Genomic DNA, 20226 nt, shown 5'->3' with positions numbered 1-20226 from the left:
CAGTTTTGTGTCAGCTCAATCAACTTTAATCAACTAGATTAAAGTGATATACCTTTGCCTTATTTCACTGCCAAAGCTAAAGTAAATTCTCTCTGGAGAAAGACAACATTGTCCAGAGTTTCAAATTATTTTTCATATACAATGTCCAGCATTACGTTAAAAAAATAGCTGCTCATATTGGCCAAAACCCCAGAGAAAAAAATTAAACAGACAACAAATTCAGACCCGCGGTTGATCCGGATTTTGAAATTATCAGGCATAGATATTAAAATATCCTGATTCATTTAATCAAAGAAAAAAATGGAGAATTTAAGCAGGAAACTGGAAAATTATAGCTAAGTTAAAAGGAAATTTGAGAACTGAAAAAAATGTAATCATTGCAAGTAAAAATTGAATACATAGGTCTCATTAAAAGAGAATTAGAAAACTGGAAAATAGAAAAGAAGAAATCATCCACGTATCTAGACCAAATTAGCAAGAGACATAAGATGGAATGTCTTATGGAAAATACATGAACAAATAGAGGGTAGTAGTAAAAAATCCAAAATCTGGTTGTTTTCTTTTAAAGCAAACAAAATGAAATAAACAGCAACACCAAAGTGGCAGACCTTTAGCTAATCTAATCAACAGGGGAACAAAACCAAAATAAGAAAATAAAGTAAGTATAGAAATAAAGGCGATTAAAATTAAAAAAATAAATCTATACTTATAAACTCAGTTTTTATTGAAATGGACAATTTCTACAAAAACTTAAAGTAATGACATTGACTTAAAAGAAATAGAAGCCTAAATAGTCCAATAATTATGGGGAAAAAAACCCAAAAAAACCCACCAGAAGTTGTTGATGTTACCTCCAGAAAAGCATGACTTGGATGCTTTATGGATGAGATCCTATAAACTTTCAAGGAACAGATTTTCAAGTATAATGATGCCTTGCTTTATTGTTCAATGTTTGTACATTTGAATTTCCTATCGGTTGGTAGAAATGCATCACGTGAGAAAGTAATGCAGACGTTACTTTTCAACTCATCACATGGGTAGATACGAAGTAATTTACTCTATTTTAATAAAGTCATAGGCAAAACAGCCATTTAACTGGTTGTTGGTGGCAGTATAAAATTGATAAAGTCTTCTTGGAGGGCAACGAGGCTGGATGTATCAGTTTTAAGAATGTTAATTCCCTATGCCTTACCAATTCCATTTCTAGGTATTAATGTCAGGGAAATTACTGTGGTGTATAAAATGTTTTATGTACCAGGATATCCTTTTTGTGGCAGCATTGTTATGATAGTGAAAAACTGGAAACCACCTAAATGTCAACAACAGGTGGATTAAGTAGAGTATGATGTAGCCAAAATTGGATACTATGCCTTAAAATAATGTTTTAATGGCATTAAAAATATTAGTTATATATTGATTAAAAGATCAAGTCATAACTTTGTAACCCCCCCCCCCCCAATTTATATTGTACATGATGTAAAGACAGAAAAAGATATAAAACAAAATCATAACAGGGATTTTTTTCTTTAAATAGCGTAGCTGAAGGTGATTTTCATTTTTCCCTTTGGATTTTTCTGTAATTCCACACTTTCAAAATTTCCACAGTGAACATGCCCTGTGTCCATACATGTCTTTTAACATCAAAATCTTTGTGATTACTGCCTTGAACTTGGACTGTGGCCTTCAAATTCTGTAAACTTATCACTCTACCACATCATCTCAAAATCATCTAGTAGATTAGTTGATGTGAAAGCAACTTATTCCATTGAAAGAATTTTCCTTTTTCTGCTCTTGTTGGCAATGACGATTTAACTACTGGGCTTGTTAAGGAACCAGGCTGGAATGCTGGAAGAAAAACCAAGCAGCACTCGGAGATCTTGTTGGGTTGGAGATTTATTTCACAGCTGCAGGCTCAGAGGGGACCGTTTCTCCAAAGATCTGAGCTCCGAATGAAGGGGGGAAGGGTAATTTATAGTTGTCAGCTTCCATATCTGTGGCTGGTTTTTGCACCCACGGCAAATGGGGCAAGAAGAACCCAGGAGAGGGGTCTCTAAGCTAGAGACCAGAGCTTGTTTTAGTCCCATAGGCCATCTTATGGTGTAAAACTGTGTTCATTTTCCCAACATTCCCCCTTTTGATGCCTTTTTAAAATTCTTTTATTAGGCGTCACTTTTTAGCTCTTAGGGGTTGGTACCCTCGGAGGGCTAAGTTATGTGCTGTAGTTTGGCGAGCAACAGCGTTTTCAATAAAATGTACCAGGGTATTTAGTATATAGGCCGATGGTCATAAGTAAAATTATGGGAAGGAGGGGCCCTGCCAGGGCAGGGAGCCAGGATGCCCGGTCTGTGAGATCTCATCCTCTCCATTGACTGATATTTTCCTGTTGTCTACGTTGAATTCTTTCTGTTGAATTCTTAACCTTAGTCCTGACTGTTCCTGATTGGTTTATAAAATAGCAACATCCCTCCCCCAGAAAGATGTAAGTCCCTCCTTTTTCTGAAGTGAGGAGGTCGAGGGCTCGCCTATTTTTGGAGGGTCACTGATGCCAGGGAGTTTATTTGGCTTTGTCAGGTTACCAGGGGGTCTGCCATCCGTTCCAGGTCCTCGTTGGTTGGTGCAGTCTCTATTAGCCCAACAGCAAGAAGCAAGGTCAGGGCCACGACACCAGTGAGGGGCAAGGGCTGGCAGAGTTGCATCCGAACCCCTGGGCTCGGTCCACATGTTGATTCCTCAAGCTTCTGCCGTGCACAGGTCAGCCAGCCTCTGGGGTGTGGCTGGGACAGGGCTGGAGATCTCAGGGGCCAGTGTCTTTTTGACGGTCAGTTTAAGCGGGTTGACTGGATCTGGATCACCTCACCAGGTTGAGACTTCCTCTGAGTTGGCCTTCTTAACTCTGGAGTGATGGACCCATGGGGTGACACCTGAAACTGAATCCTCTATTTGGTTGTATGTCTGTAAAGTTCACCTCCAAGTCTTTGAAAGGGGAGGGTTTCTGGTAACTGTCAGATCAGGTTTAGGGAAGATATGGTTTGCATATTTAGAGATCTGTCCTGTTTTCCAGTTGTTTATTTTATTTATTAATTATTTATTTATTTATTTATTTATTAAATGTGTATTTATTTTTGAGAGACAGAGACAGAGTGTGAGTGGGGGAGGGGCAGAGAGAGAGAGAGAAGGACACAGAATCTGAAGAGGCTCCAGGCTCTGAGCTGTCAGCACAGAGCCCAACGCGGGGCTTGAACTCACAAGCCGTGAGATCATGACCTGAGCAGAAGTCGGACGCTTAACCGACTGAGCCACCCAGGCGCCCCTCCAGTTGTTTAAATAATCATATGCCCACGGGTCTTATCCCCACAGAATAACAAGCACAGAAGATTGCCTATACATGAAATACTGTGACAATTTTTCTGAAGTTCACCTCAAGTTGTCTAGTTTAGGCAAACAACAAACATTTAAAGACAATCATAACTAGAATTTAACATCCATAACAGTGCATCATTGTTGAAACACAGTTTTTCTCTCTACAAACTCCCTTTTCCAGAGATAGCCAAACTGAGACCAATGCATGTGTGGAATAAGTTCAGTCTTAACAAACTTGGCCTGATTATTTACATAAGCTCAGCAAGAATAGCGTTTGATCATGAGGATCTTTTAAGGTTTGCTTTGCTGGAACCTTTTATAAGGAATCTCCGGGTTGAACTTTTAGTAGCCTCTCCCGGCCAGAAGCCAAGCCAAATACTTGCCATCAGACAGGCCTGCAGTACCTGTAGAATTGGGTGAATTCCTCTTCATGAGGTCCCCAAGATATCCTGAGGTTCCTGCACCTGCCAGGAAGAGACCTTCTTTACCCACCCGGTGAGGCTGCTGGGAACTCTGTAAGCAAGGTATCAGGCCAACATTTCCAAGGGGCTTTATGGCTCCATGTTTCATACAGCCAACCTTAGTTCCTTAAAGCTGTCTGGTCCTATCTGAGTCTATAAATGTCACTCTCAAATATGATATTCCAGTCAAAGCCTGGGTAAAAAAACCAGTATTTCCAATGGTGACCTGTTACAAGATGAACAAATTTTTATTGAACTTATGCAAACAATTGTAATTGCCATGAAAGAAAGAATACTCACTGAGAGTTTTTGAATTTCAGGGGAATTATGTAGAGAGAAAAGATAAATGCTTCAGTTTACAAATGAATACTTTATGACATTTCTGTATATCATAGATATCTTAAGAGCAACTTTCCTTAATCTGGAAGAGCAAACATTAGAGAACCAGCAATATTTTCAACAAGAATTGCAAAACTATAATCTTCCTCAGTTCATTTAATCCCATGTTCCTAATTCTTGTTCAATTTGAGTGAAGCCTTTTAGTTCTGGAAATTCTTACCCATTTTAATATTAATCTTAAGGATGTCATATACCTGCATTTGTCCCCAAAGTCCTTTTTATAAATCTCCTTGAAGAAGAAACACATTTTGTGAGAGAATAAGAACAATTATAAATGACAACATCTCAGAAATAGACACTGTTAAAGATCTGATGAGAGTTCATGATGATGTAATTGACAAAGAAATTTGGTTATTTCTGTGACACATAACACTTCAAGTAATCACAATATTAAGTGATGACCTTATACCAAAACATTAAAACTTTAGGAATTGCATATATATTTGGGCAGTTACAGCATTTAGCTGTGCAATACAACCTAAGGTTTACTATTGTACGACAGTGCTTTTCCAAGTAACTTAGCATCCCAAATATAAGGGCCTAATTGGTGAAAAAGACTTCATTTACCATTTAAATCCTGGGAAGTTTGTAAAAGCTTAGGAGGTTACAAGTACAACCTAAATAGGATTACAGGTCATTACAAATCTTAAAACTTTATTTATTCAACCAAGGTGGCAATAAAAGATCCTAAAGGTGAATGTTATAGTTGTTACCAAAACCTAGCTCCTTTAACATTGAGAAGTTTTAACTAAGTAATCAAAGACCTGTTAAAAATGAAACTTAAAACTTTGGTTTTCCCGGAAGACAAACCTTTGTTTGCATTGTCTTGTCAAGAGCAGATCAATAGTCCAAGAAAACTTTGTCATTTGAGCAGAAAGAAAAGCAGAATTTCAACCTTATACCAGTGTACTTTTAAAATTCCATTCATCTCAACCTTAGTTCATCCTGAGCATACATAAAATTCCTTTTTAAAGATTTCCTTTCATGAACCTTTTACAACTTTTTTTTTTTTTTTTTTTTTTTTGTCTTCAAACTTTGTCCCAAAGCCATTTCTCTCCAAATAACCAGTCTCATTTAGGACAACATTACTTTCTTCTACCCTCAACAAAAATGTATTTCCATTCCTTATATCTTTCTTACATACCCCTACTTTCCTACATACAGGGTTGCTTTTCCTATTTCCATCAGTCAAGTACACTTAGCACAATTTCACTCTTAGGAAAACTTAGTCTCCAATTGAGGACTCAGTAACCAACTGAGAGGTGTTTACACCAGAATTTTTTAGATGGTAAATTCATGAACCAATTGAGTACAAAGCATGTTTTCCAATAGGCCCAAATAGCCTTAATTTCTCTTCAATAAGAAGTTAAAAAGACAAACCTATGTTCAGTAATCAAAGCTTTAGCAGTTCATTCTATTTGGAAAAGACGTAGATATCCAAGGGGGTACACTTTGCTCCTTGACCGTGAGGCTGGAAGGAGGAGCCAATGGTGCCTGAGGCACTGAGGAGGGTATAGGAATCAGTTCTGTAGACCACACCCAAGTTGGTGCAGAAACAGGGGTGGGGAGGGGAAGGCAGAAGAGGCAAGGTGCCAGTAGAAGGCAGAGAAGGAAAACCTAATTCAAAACCTTAACTCAGAGGCGCAGACGCCATGTTTTTTCCACCAAAGTGGAAATATGGAGTCCATATCAGGCCAGAGAAGTCCGGGAATTTCTCCAAAACAAATGGAGTTTCAGCAACTGCTTGGGAACATTCCTTAAAGTTCCCATCCCAAGGTAGACTAACCACAGTTGGCTCCAATTATAGCTGTTAACCTGGGAAGTGAGGGGGAATCCTTCACATCTACTAGGCAGAGGAATAGGGAGAGAGTCAGTGTCTCTTTCAGTCTGATTCTATTTCGGCAAGACCAATAAGGTCCCCTTCTTGAGCGTCCTCCTGATATCGGCTGGGTTCCTGGGACTTTCCCTGGTTGGGAAATTTATTCTTTTAATGTCCTTTCTCCTTGCAGTAGGCTCACTGACCCCTTGCTAAGGAGGTTCAGGGCATCCCCCCTTTTGGCGGCTAGACCTTCCCCATCCTTTTGTCATGGCTCTCTTGTGCCTCTGGAGCAAACAGGGTGTAAGCCTTACATAGTCTCTTATGATAATCCCCAGGGGAATCCCTTTGCTGCTGGGCATATTCATGGGCTTTTCAGCCCCTTCTCTGATCCCCCGGAGGAGAGCCTGTTGGTACTGGAGGATGTGGACCGGCATCTGGAGAGCGCCTGTGCCTGGCCGAGGTTGCAATCTGGCCGCTGGTCCTTGTGGGGGAGGGTTCTCTGAGTTGGGAGGGGGAGGGGGGACGGGGAGGAGAGATGGGCGGCATCCAGGGATGGAGGAGAGAGAGACGGGGGAGGAGTTTCGAGCTCAGGGGCAGGGGGGAGGGAGTCCAGTGAGTCATAAGGTGGCGGTAAGATGGGATCTTCCTCTGGGTCTCCTGCAAACACTAGGGGAGCGGTGGGTTGCTTCTTTGGTTTCCTGGGTGAGTCTTGGGATAAGGTGGCTAACACCTTTGCCTGACTCTGATTGCTGTAGATGAATCGCGCCCAAGGCTGAGGATTTCAGGCAATTTCAAGCCAGAAGTCTATGTATGGAAATTGATCAGGGTGACCTGGGTCTCTGGAGACAACATGCCAGATGCAACAGACCATTGGGATATCCAAGGTTCCCTTCGAGGGCCCTCCTATACCAAAAGTGGTCCATTCTAACTCACATAGGGTTAATTCCATAGTCTCCCAAAAACCCCTTCTTTTCTCTGTCCCAACCCCATAATATTCCCTTGAGGTGGAGTCGCAAAGACAGACAGAGGGATAGGGGTGCCCCCTCTAATGAGGAGACCAGTCGGATTCCCATCTTGCCATGTCCTGAAGGAACTTAGGTGACGCTTACATGACAAAGCTCAGCTTTGTGACTTATGACCAGAAACTATTCCGATGCCGCCACAGACCGTGTGCCATTCATCACGGAATCGCAGACGGGCCCACTCAGACTCCGTGGGCTTTTGGGGACCTTAAGGGGGCCCGCCCATGGAGCCACAGAATCGAACTCGGCAGGCAAGCTAGATTGAGTCGCACATTCACACTCATATACACACCAGAGGTTATTACATTCCCTCCCACAGAATTCCTACCTGTGAGACTTCTGAGGTCTCTAGGGAGTGATCAGGTCCCCCTTCCACTCTTGCCAGTGGGCTTGACTAGATTGGGCCCCAGCCCTACCGGTTCCGACGTCGGTCCAGGTCCTCACCTGCCAAGTCCCCTTGAGTCTGGCAGGAACGGCGGGGCGGGGGCCAGCGGGAGGTGACCAAGCAGGAGACTGCCAAAACTCAGGCAGGGCGTGCCTTCTTCCTTGGGATTCTTCGTTCTGTCACCGCCTCCCAGTTCTCCCAAACTGGTGGCAACAATGGGCCAGCACGGTTGTGTTTCCGGGTCAGGGAACCAAATGTGTTAGAGAACCAGGCTGGAACGCTGGAGGAAAAACCAATGGACACTCGGAGGTCTTTGTAGGTTGGCGATTTATTTAACACGGGCGGGCTCAGAGGAGACCGTTTCTCCAAAGATCTGAGCTCCGAATGAAGGGGGAAGGGTAATTTATAGTTGCCATCTTCCCTATCTGTGGCGGGTCTTCACACCTGGGGCGGGTCTTCACACCTGTGCCAAACAGGGCAAGAAGAACTGGGGAGAAAGGTCTCTAACGTAGAGACCAGAGCTTGTTTTAGTCCCATAGGCCATCTTATGGTGTAAGACTTTATTCATTTTCCCGACAGGCTCTCCGATTACTGGCCAGGTGGTAAACAGTCCACCCAATTAGTAAAATTAAGAATTAAATGTCTTTCTGTCTCTCATGTTCCAAGACCTAGTCTTTGCTCTGCCTGGTACAGCATTAGTGGGCCGTTAACCCTTAAGTGTATGGCTTTGATTCTGGCAAAATGCAAAGAACTATGGGAAGAATAATTCAACATGATTATTAGCCATTGACATCGAAAATCTTCGTAGAGATTCAAAGGACAGATTTGGAGTATGTTTATGTGTGGGTTTGGTTTTGAGGATGGAGTAGGAGGAGAAGAATTTGAGGGGAGACACTGGAGAGAGAGTTTGGAGCACAAACATATGAAACTTTGCAGCCTTGTGTTTTGACCAATAGCCCTAAACAGCGGAGCTCTTTGGAATTTCTTTATATTTGTGATAATAGGAAAGTAAAAAGAAAAACATACCATTGTTTTTGACTTAGATTCTTATCCACAATGGAGAATGTGATAGCTCGTTTGCAAATCATTTGTTCTGGACTGAAGAGGCCCCCATTGTTGATGGCTTTGGGAGCTGAAACTGAATACTCTGGGATTTTACCTAAGGCCATTTGCCCCTCTGAGAGAGAGAAGCAGAAGTTTAGGTTGGCCCCCCCAAGGCAAATGTTCTAAGAAAGACCGATTTGGTGCATTTAAAAATGCTCTTACCACTTCTTTTTATCCTTGGTTCTTCATGGTGGAATTCCGAATAGGTTGGAGCTTTGCTCCATTTCATGTCAGATAAATTACTGAAAGTTAAAGTGCTGCTAAGGGCAATATGGCTAGGGTACTTACCACAACCAAATTCTCCCAACTTGGTCAGCAAAGAAAAAATATAGCAAGGCATTTTACCAGCTGAACAGTCGAGATTTATTCTGTTCGGCTTCAGTTGGGAACGAGTGATCTCAGTTAGGACTTCTCATGGCCCTTAAGAATTGAGGAAACCAGGGGCGCCTGGGTGGCTTGGTTGGTTAAGTGTCTGACTTGGGCTCAGGTCATGATCTCACGGTCCATGAGTTCGAGCCCCGCGTCGGGCTCTGTGCTGACTGCTCAGAGCCTGGAGCCTGTTTCGGATTCTGTGTCTCCCTCTCTCTCTGCTCCTCCCCTGTTCATGTTCTGTCTCTCTCTGTCTCAAAAATAAATAAACGTTAAAAAAAAAATTAAAAAAAAAAAGAATTAAGGAAACTAAACAATCATGTGACATTATTTAATTCATGACTATCTTGAATTTTTTCGTTGGAAGCTAGGTTGCACCCAATCATGTGACAATTTAATTTTAAAGAGTTAACATTCTACCAAACTTGATTTTCTTTAAACACTTTTATTTTTTTTGAGAGAGAAGGTGCAAGTGAGAGAGGGACACAGAGAGAGAGAGAGGGAGAGGAAGAGAGAGAGAGAGAGAGAAGCGGAACCCACCTGATGTGGGACTCAAACTCATGAACCATGAAATCATGACCTGAGCCAAAGTCAGCTGCTTAATGACTGAGCCACCCAGGCACCCCTAAACACTTTTTTTATACTCCTGACAAACCATTAAGTGGATACACTTAGTTGGGGAAAATTAAAATATTTGTGTGATTATGTATTTTGGTTTTCTCTTGGGTTTGTGATACAACATTTCTAGAGTCTTCTAAGATTACATCATCTAAGAAAAACCAATAATATGTTCCAGTCTTCATTTTCTTAATACCCACAGGCTACCCTACATCACCAGTCAGATTTCTTCTCCTAGTACTATGGGCATTTGCCTCCTAGTGATGTGTGTCACTAGAGCTAAGTAATAACAATGAGATGAAGGGCATTTGTCATATTTACTATAGAGGTATGTGTCCTTTGGTTTAAATTCATTTTTCCTTAATCTTTAGACTTTCCATGTCTGTTTCAAGTTCAATGACATTGTATATTCTTATACCAATATATAAGCCTTAAGGTTACAAATAACTTTTTTTTCCCCAGTTACTTTAAACATATTATTAATAATAAGGCCAAGCTTTTTAACACACTCCTATGCCTTCTATAACATAAATGAATGTATATATACTTAAATGGTGGGGGTAGGGTGTTGGGGAGTGAGTGGATTTCAGCCCTAAAGAAACTGGTAGAAAGATATTTTAAATTGGTGGAAAATTATTATTTTCCCCTCTTTTCCTCTCACTTTCTTCTACCTTCTATATATACATCTACACACAAACATATGTGTACGTGTCCATTCCCTCTATGTGTCTGACATTATGTATGTTTGATAAAATGCAAAAAGAGGAACAATGCTGGGAACCTACAAGGTCAAGGAGTAGAAATGCAAACTATCCCTTCTTTTCTCATCAGAAATTGTCAACCTCTTTTCTTCTAAGGCAAATCCATTTTAGTTTTCCTTAAACAAAGTAAAAATGAATGCTTATCTATAATTCTTTTCATATTAGACTCATAGTTCCTTCCTCCTTGGCCTTATCTGGTTTCAACGGCTCTTTTAGAATGAACATTGCATATTTTCTTAGTCCACAAATACAGACAAAGCTCCTACTCTTCTGATTTGCCCAAGAGCAATTTGGTCTGCGTCTCAGAGCAGTGCTGTAATATATTTGTATGAATAAGAGCATCCTTGGGTGAGTCACCCCACCTCCCACAGACCCCTGTGCAAACACATGTAGTTTCAGAGCCCTGGTCAAGGAGAGAGGCCAAATCTTGCCTTGCCTGAGCTCACTGTGAACTCTGCAAACAACATTAGCGCCTGGGGTAATTTTAAACTTCAGCATTTTAGTGTCTGACTATTCTTTTTCACTACTATGAGCAATTTAATGAGGGTTAGTTTTAACAGACTAGGATATTAAAGAGTCTTTTGTATTTGTGAATGAATTATTTAAAATGTACTCTGTCTTTAAAGCAAGCAATTATCTTTTTTCCTAAAGATAATTTCCAAAGACAGACATTTTAATGTACATTTTAACTTTTTGAATTCTATAATAAGTAGCATTTTGGAAGAAATACTTATTTCCAAAAGGAAAAAAATAATAAGCAAAATAAGAAGTGTTATTTCTAAAGCTATTTTTTATTCACCTGTTTGTCAAGAATTCCTTCCAGAGTATTTGTACCTTTTACGAATGGAGTATTAAACCGAATTTTAAGTTTAGGGTGTCCCTAAAATATGTATTTGGTTGAAGGGGCTATTAACACTTATTTCTAACAGTAATTAAATTTTTCATTAAAAAATATGTATCATTGTACTTTTTCATCAACACCAATATTTTCCTCTATTATAACTTAAAGGTAACCATTTTTGAGTTTCTGTTATATGCAAGGCATTATGTTATTCGTTTGGGTTTCAAAAAGCAAATACCACTATCCATGTAGTGGCATTTTTAAATAAATAAGGTTCCAGCTCTTAAAGAACTGATGTTCTAGTCTGATATCATAAAAGTCCAGAGAAGTAAGAGCCAATTGTGTTTGGCCTTGAAAAATGGAAAGAATTGAAGTAAAAAGAGGAAACATATTTCAGGAAGTGGTAATAAAGTGGGCAAAAGTATGGAGACAAGAAATAGGAAGAGAGGTGTTATGGACTGAATGTTTATACCCCACCCTCCACATTTGCATGTTGAATCCCTAACTCCTAATTCTATGGTATTAGGAGGTGAGACTTTGGGAGGTAATTAGGTTTAGATTAGGTCATGAAAATGGAGCCTCATGATGGGATTAGTGCCCTTAGAAGAAGAGAATGAGACTCCAGAACTTCCTCTCTCCACCATGGAGGACACAACAAGAATGCAGCTGTTTGCAAGTCAGAAAGAAGGCCTTCACCAAGAATTAAATGTGTCTACACCTTGATCTCGGACTTCCCAGGCTCCAGAACTGTGAGGCATATATGTCTATTGTTTACAAAACCCAGTCTATGGTATTTTGTCATAGCAACTCAAGGTGACTGAAACAAGAAGGAAGAAACAAATTTGACTCAAGTAGAAAGTTTGAGGATTGTATTGCTTGTCTATTGCTGTATAACAAAATTAGCACAAACAGAGTAGTTTAAGAAAGCATTTATTGTCTTCAGTTTCTGACATCCCAATTTGGGGCACGGGTTAGCTAATATCTCTTCTTGAGTGTATCACAGGGCTGCAATCACTGTTGGTGGAGTCTGAGGACTTGTCTGATGCTTGACAGGGAGAGGACCCAATTCTAAGCTCCAGTGGTTGCTGGCAGTGGTGATTTCATTCCTTGTGGGCTGTCAGATTCCATTTCTTTGTGGGCTGTTGGTCATTCCTCAACTCCTTGCCATGGGGACCTTCTAAACATGGCTGCCAGCTTCCTCAAACCAAGACTAAAGGGATAGTCTCCTAGTAAGAAGGGCATTACAGTTTTATGTAACGTAACCACAAACATGTAATCATGTGTATCCCATCACCTTTGCTCTGTTCTATTGGTAAGATACAAGTTACAGATCTCACCCACACTCAAGGGCAGGGGACTGCAGAAGGGTGTGTAAACACCATGGGGCAGTGATCAAGAGGGTCACGTTAGGGTCTGCCCACCACAACGATCAAACAGAAAAATGCCAAGAAATAAATAAGGGTCATTTGCAAAGGATAAATGGGTAAACGTAAATGATTATCTTCATTTGGAGTGCAAAAGTGTCCAATATCTTACCTCACACTAATTCCAACTTGAACTTATCACTGAGATTTACAGGTTAGCAAGAGTACCTTGAATTTATGAACAGATCCTGTCCAACCCTACTTAGGCAATTTGACAGGCAGTGCTTCAGTATTTCAGGCCCTCCCCGTTAGGTTGTATGTCATGCAGCCATGGGATGTTGGGCCATATGGAGAGGAAGGATTGTGACGTATCTGGAGAGAATCTGGTGATGAAGGGAGCAAGACCATCTGGGAATGGATTCACTCCATATGCATCTGAGCCGAGTTTGATGGACACAGGGGCCATATTTGGGGAGAGAATAAAGAACATATTACAGAAATTACAGCAGGGCAGTGTTGGATCCAAGAGTCAAAGCCAAGCAGTTTGACCCCAGAACTTGCACTCTTAATCGCATAGGTCCTCCAAGGTATCCAGGTTCTCAGTGAGAGGGGCATCTTGAAGGTCATTCAGTCCTACCTTCTCGATGTTCGGGTTATAATGCTGAGAGGGTCACAGGAGTCACGTGTCAGCCCCAAACCATGAAAAGAGTGAGCTGTCTGGCATAGCCAGTACCCAAGTTAAAATAAAACAAAACACAAAGTACCACTCTGAAACTTCGTTGGAGTCTTATTCTATGGAAGGAGGGTCCTCGGAAGAGCATTGATTATCTCTTGCGGTTTCTAAAGAAGAGGCATCCCACGTAGTTGAAAGGAACTGAGTAGCTGAAGAACTTCTTCAGACCTCTTCTGCTTGGGAGATTAGGATATAAAGTAATATAAGATATAAAGTAATGCTGTCAAAGCCATGTTTTAATAGCAGCAGCTCCATATCTCTGGAAAGAAAGGATATATAAAAAGCATATCCTCTCTTAGCCCTTTTTCTGTTCCATCCCTCCACCTCTTCGTTACAAATCCAATGGCAGGCTTTTGAAAGCAACATGGAATGAGGGTCAGGGGAGAAGCTTAAAAATCTAATCAAGCATTCTTGTCTGCTAACTTCAAAGGAATCCAAGCATGAAGGACATTTGTGAGGACTCAGCAGGCAGGAAGGAGGCTTTGAGCTATCTTATGACAGTTTGCTTGGGTATGTAGCATTTTTAAGTGTCAGGAGCATCTAACGGAGCAAGAAGAAACCTTGGGGGAAAATAGGTACTACCAGAATCGACTCACAAAAGAGGTTCGGGTTATCTTGGTAATAGCCAAATCGGGTTGATAGATTTTCTGAAAGCTCTGCTGTAAAGTGTTTGTTATTCAAAACAATGACGTGATTGTATCTTCACTGGTTTGAACCGATTAATCACTGTCTCATTACTGTTCACTTGCACTAGATCAATAGGTTGAGAGGTTTGGTGGCAAAGACCAGATACGGAACAGAAGATGAAAGGCTGAGAGAGAGAACTCACATCTGAATCCCAGGGCAGGTGTCTGCTATTCAATCTTCCTTTCAGCGTGGGTCGGTTCGTATTTATCCTCCTGTCGATGCTCTACCCAATGAGTCCAGTGACCTCAGGCCCTTCACATGTGCACAATCTGAGGCCCAGGAAAGTAAAGTGGCTTGGCCATAGGTCCAGGTGGCTGCAAAGCCACAACTGGTGCCCGGGTCTTTAACAGTTTGCCCACCGTGTCGAGCCTCTTAGTTCCCAATTCAGTTTGTGCACATTGACTTCACAATGAAGAGAAGTAAAAATGAGATGAGCTCATGTACCTGGGAAGAGGAATGAACTTCAGTGAATGATATGTCACTCCCATCCAGGCATTGATCTTTAGTCTTAAAGTTCTGCAACTCCTCTAAAATTTAGGAGGCTGACGATGCTATGAGACTTAATTACTGACTGGAATATATTTAGAAATCCTTAGATGAAAGGTGCTGCATAAAATTAAAGCAGTCTCATTCCAGAGTAGCGGCATGGAGCCGGGTATGTGTTTGGATTGGATGCACGTCACCTGGTTAAACTGGCAGCCAGGTTATTTTTGGAGATTGTGTCTACCCGTTGCAAAAGCACGAACACAGAGAGGGCGGCACTGGCACTCAGTCTTCTTAGAACAAAGCCCTGGGGTAAGCCCGACCCAAAGTTCTCCTCACACTAATTATAAGTAAGTTTTTCTTTCCTCCTCCTCCTCCTCCTCCTCCTCCTCCTCCTCCTCCTCCTCCTCCTTCTCCTTCATCGTCTTCTTCTTCTTCTTCTTCTTCTTCTTCTTCTTCTTTGCCTTTTATTAAATATCTTTATGTTTCAAGATTATAACAGTGTATCTGGTCTCAGCATCTTATAGTTAATAAAATGTTCATATAGATTATCTCTTTTGAGAACCTCAAAGTCTGTAAGGTATGCAGGTGAGTATCACCACCCTCTTTATATGTATAAGCACAGACAATTATTAGCTATACAATGTCAGAAAATGAAATTCCTTTCCAGAACAAGGCTGCTTCCCTAAGGTTCAGCCCTGAGCAGAGGTAACATTGATGTCATCCTTCCTAGGGCATGCTAGGGCATCACCACTGAGTGGGAGGTTGGCAGCTCCGGGCGGATTACTGAGAATTCAGGTTATCCTGGTCATAAGTGCCAGGAAGTTCTATTTCTCTCTCTCTCTCTCTCTCTCTCTCTCTCTCTCTCTTTTTATCATGATGTGTTATGAGGTTTTATGGAAGAGCTGCCTCATTCCTCTGGGCCTCAGGTCTATGTCTTACCTCATCTAGGTGACTCTGCACTGGAGCAGAGAGAGAAAGGCACAAAGAACAACTTCCCATGGCTGCTGTGTGTGGTTGTGTAGGTTGTATACTGCACAACGCTAGGGGCACCATTTACATCAAAGATGTTATAGATGTTCACATTTATTATGATATTTTCCAACAGATCGAAGCAAAGTGTTGAAGAGTTGCTTTTTCTAATATATACAAAAGCCAAAGCAAGTAGGGCCTGAATCAGAACAAAGTTGTCAAGAAAAGGTGAGAATTAAGCCAAAAAGAAAAGTTATTAGGACTCTTATGTAATGGTCAATTCATTTAGAAGGCAATAAATGGGAGTACAATCCAATTTTTATTTGAGGACAAAAAGATAATCAGCAAATTCTGCCATCTTATGTGTCCCATCGGACAAGACTGTAAATACCAAAATTTCATGTGTCACATTTAATTTTCAAAAAAATTTAGAATTCATTAGAAAATGAGTCAACCTGGCTTAAGGTGTCAAGAAATTTAGGAAAAGAGGAATTCTTTCCTACTTCAATTTCACAGGTGACTGACAGGCCTAGTTCTACATTTCCTAGGTCATTGGAGGAATCTGTCTGAAGGATATTTCCATTTTTTCCCCCATTTCCGTAATCCCATTAAGAGAGACTTCTCTCATACCCAACACTTCCTCAAATTATGTCACAGTAAAAAATGAATCTATTCATTAAAGAGTAATAGTTTAAAATAGTTTGTTTGGTTAGCTTGGATGGGATTTGATTGAACTGAGCTTGACAAATAGGAGTTTGGAGTCAAAACTGAGCGTAACGTTATGAACAGTAAACCAAGGAGAGCCCGGAGTTACCAAGAATGAGAATATTAAGAGAGGTGAAACAATGAGTTTTGCATGGTGAATTCAATAATAAATAAATGCAGCAAAAAAAGCAGCCATCAAGCACATGTGTCCAAAATTCTATAAAATTTCTATTTTCTTTCTTTTTTAAATTGGTATATAGTTGGCATTCAATGTCACATTAGTTTCAAGTGTACAATGTAGTGACTCAACAATTCTTTATATTACGCTACCTCACCACCATATATAGTTATCGTCTGGTACCATATAACACTATCACAATGTTGTGGACTATATTCCCTATGCTGTACTTTTCATCCCCGTGACTTATTTATTTTGTAACTGGAATTTTGCACCTCTCAAACCCTTCACCTGTAACTGGAAGTTTGTACCTCTTAAACCCTTTAACCTATTTCCCGCACCCCCAGGAACTTCCGCCCATCTGGCAACCATGTTTGCTTTCTGGATGTTTCTGGTTGTTAGTTTCTTTGTTTAGATTCCACGTATAAGCGAAATCATATGGTAATTGTCTATCTCTGTCTTATTTCACTTAGCATAATACCTTCTAGGTCCATCCATGTTCCAAATGGCAAGATCTACTTTTTTTTTATGGCTGAATAATATTCTGTTGCATATATATACCACATCTTTTTTATCCGTTCATCTATCAGTGGACACTTGGTTTGCTTCCATATCTCGGCTACTATAAACAATGCTGCAATAAACATAGGGGTGCATATATCTTTTTGAATGAGTGTTTTTGTTTTCTTTGGGTAAATACCCAGTACTGGAATTACTGGATTATTATGTTATTTCTATTTAAAAATTTTTGAAGAACTTCCATACTGTTTTCCACAGTAGTTGCACCAAATTATAGTCCCACCAACAGTGCAGGAAGGCTCCTTTTTCTCCACGTGCTTTGCCAACTTGTTATTTGTTGTCTTTTTGATACTAGCCATTCTGACAGGTGTGAGGTGATATCTCATTGTGGTTTTGATTTGCTTCCCTGATGATGAGTGATGTTGAGCATCTGTTCCTGTGTCTGTTGGCCATCTGCATCTTCTTTGGAAAAATGTCTATTCAAGTCCTCTGCCTATTTTTAAATGGAGTTTTCAAAGGGGTTCTTTTTTTTTTGGTGTTGAATTATAGAAGTTTTTCATATATTTTGGATATTAACCCCTTATCAAATATATCGTTTGCAAATATTTTCTCCCATTCAGTGGTCGCTTTTTTGTTTTGTTGATGGTTTCCTTTGCTGTGCAAATAAAATTCCCATTTTCTGATTATATTTCCAACTGATTCCTTGTATCATGTGCAAAGGATTACAGCTATTTCTCTAAAGACTGAAATATCTCTCCTTTTTCATAACCACATTTACAAAAAATTGAACTCTGGTTGCAATTGCACAGTTGCTCAAAATGAAAACTTTTCATGCTATCCCTCAAGTCAAATATACTAACTTTTCTTTCCTTCTCAGTCTTGACACTGTACTAACATCACTGAACCCCTTCTCATCTTGGATGCTCTTCCTTTCAAACTTACTCTTTTCTTTTCATCATCCTCACACTATTATTTTTCTTTCCTTTACCCTTTTCCTGGACTCTCCTAATTTCTCATCTTGCATTCTATCTACACACCACATTTTTCACATGTCCTTCCTGAGCATTTGTGTCTGTGCTGACGTTTCTCCAGGTTTCTTTTTGATCTTTTTCCCCATCCCTACATTGCTGGTCTTATCACTGTACTGTTTTGCCTGACTGGCCTGCAATCAACGTGCTGTCCATCCTGGATGTCTTCCCCTCAGGTGCTTCCTAAATTCACTCTCGGCATATTTTCATTCTACAGCCACCCAGCCTCGAGCTTGCCGCCTCCAGCAACTTCCTTGCCAATCTGCTTGCCTTTAGTCTGTCTTCATCTGATTAGCTGCATGAACGCCAAAAATATCATTTTCTTTATCGTACGCGATCTCTTTTGTAGTAGTTTCTAGTGACCTGTCACTTCATATTTAAGCAGCTTGTCAAGAGATTCTGGTCTTCCTCTTGCCCTCTTCCTTCAAATCTCATTACCCTCTGCTCTCTGTAAGGAGTTACATATCTTTCTTGGTTCACCCAAGATAGTCCTGGTTTATGCCTATTGCCCCAGAGCAGCTGTTAATTGTGCCCTTTTACTCTCAAAAGTATCCTGTTTGGGCATGAAATTATAGGCTCATTCTATCTATATGGGACTTGGGTCATGACTGTACATGCCATACAAATTTACTTTGCAATTCTCTGTATTTGAGTTGCCCTCATGCTTGTCAGTAATAATATATGCCATTTGTTTTGATTTTTTTTTCTCATGCTCTCCTTATCATGACTTTCATGTCTATTAAACTGTGTTCAAGATCACATGTGGTCATTCTCTCCTTTAGTCAAAGATTCTTTCCAGAAACCCCAGTATATTTCATCTTCTATGGCTTAATTCATTAAGACTGTGCCCCAAACAACAGTGAGAACCTGGAAGTTGTAATTTCACTTAATGTGGCCATGTGGAACCAGTGTCCATTTTTTTAAATTGGGGCTATAGTCACTTCCTGTGTATGACTCATTATTAAATCACTACTTGTAAAATTCTTACAAAATTAAAAATTATGAACAGAAATAAGTTGAAAACAAACCAAAAAAAAAAGATTTTGATCTTATTTAATCCACTTGTGACTTAATGCTACAAATATTCAGAAGCCATTTTTGATCCATGTTGTAAGCAACATGTAATGTTACCTGGTATATTTCTGTGTGGGATGATGTAGATATGAGCTCTTTTATTTCATTTTTTTTTTCTGTAAAAGAGTCCTGTACCTTTCCTAGTTAAATAGTATCCCAGCTATAAAGAATTATAAAACAAACATTAATTTTTGCCATTTCTAATAAATACCGGGAACTGGAGTTTTTCCTTATACAAAACTCAGGGATTTTGGCGCCTTTAGTTTTGCACACCGGTTGAAGGTCAGACATGATCTGGAAGTGCTCTTGCTTCCCTCTTGGGTTCTTGCCTTTATAAAATAGTGAGGTTGCCAAGTTTTCAGTTAGGATCATACAGATTGGTCATTATCTACAAAGTGTTTCAGTGGAATTCAGGACAAATGTTAGTCAGCGTTAGGGAGGGACAGATGACTGAAATCTACAATTTCTGTCTCTTTCCTTGTTCCTAAAGGAATTCTACGGGGTCTTATCAGCATTGCTGGAAGAAAACAGCTGAGGATTGAGCACAGTGAACTCATTTCCTCACACCCTGTAATAAGCTGTAGTTGGTGAAAAGGAATGTAAACATTCTTATGGTAAAAGAAGTTCAAAAAGAGGCCCTAAATCCTTAAAATTAATAAACCAATAAACCAAAACATTAAACTGCACAACTATTTACATGCCTGATAAGAAGAAGGAAAAGAATTTCAGATATCTTTTTGAAGAAAGGAACAATAAAACAAGTATATTAAAAATGAAAACAACATTGAATGCTATACAATAGAAAAAATATAGAGGATGCCAAATGAAAGCGAACATAAGCTTCTATTGACAGATAATGCCTTTCAGAGTGATGAGTCAAGTTGTTGACTTCCTTGACTTCCTGACCCATTGCCCAGAACTTCTGAATTTTTTCTTTTTTTAAAAAAACAAGAAACAAACAACAAAAAACTTCTCTTGTACCTTTTATCTGTTCCTGTTCATCAGGGCATTTCAGAAAAGTTTATTTTCTGAGTTACTTATTCCCTACACATTGCAGGTATGGTTGCGTGTTTTTCAGTTATTAGCACTCGCACTGAGCCCTCAACAGCTCACTCCTTTTCCATAAACAAGTTATCCTTTATTTTACTGAGATGGCACTACTAATTAGCCATCAATATTCAGGGCTTCAGGTTGTTTTCTGGAAGTGATGATGGATTTACATGACCCACTCATATTTTTCCAACACTGAGCCCCGGTAATTAAGGTCATTAGTTTAAGTGAAGATTTTTCAGGGCTAGCAGTATAGTCTAGGGTCATGGAACAGACCCTACATTTCTTAAATTT

Source organism: Panthera tigris, chromosome B2 (assembly GCF_018350195.1).
Source record: "Panthera tigris isolate Pti1 chromosome B2, P.tigris_Pti1_mat1.1, whole genome shotgun sequence".
NCBI lineage: Eukaryota > Metazoa > Chordata > Mammalia > Carnivora > Felidae > Panthera > Panthera tigris.
This window is presented reverse-complemented; position numbering follows the sequence as displayed.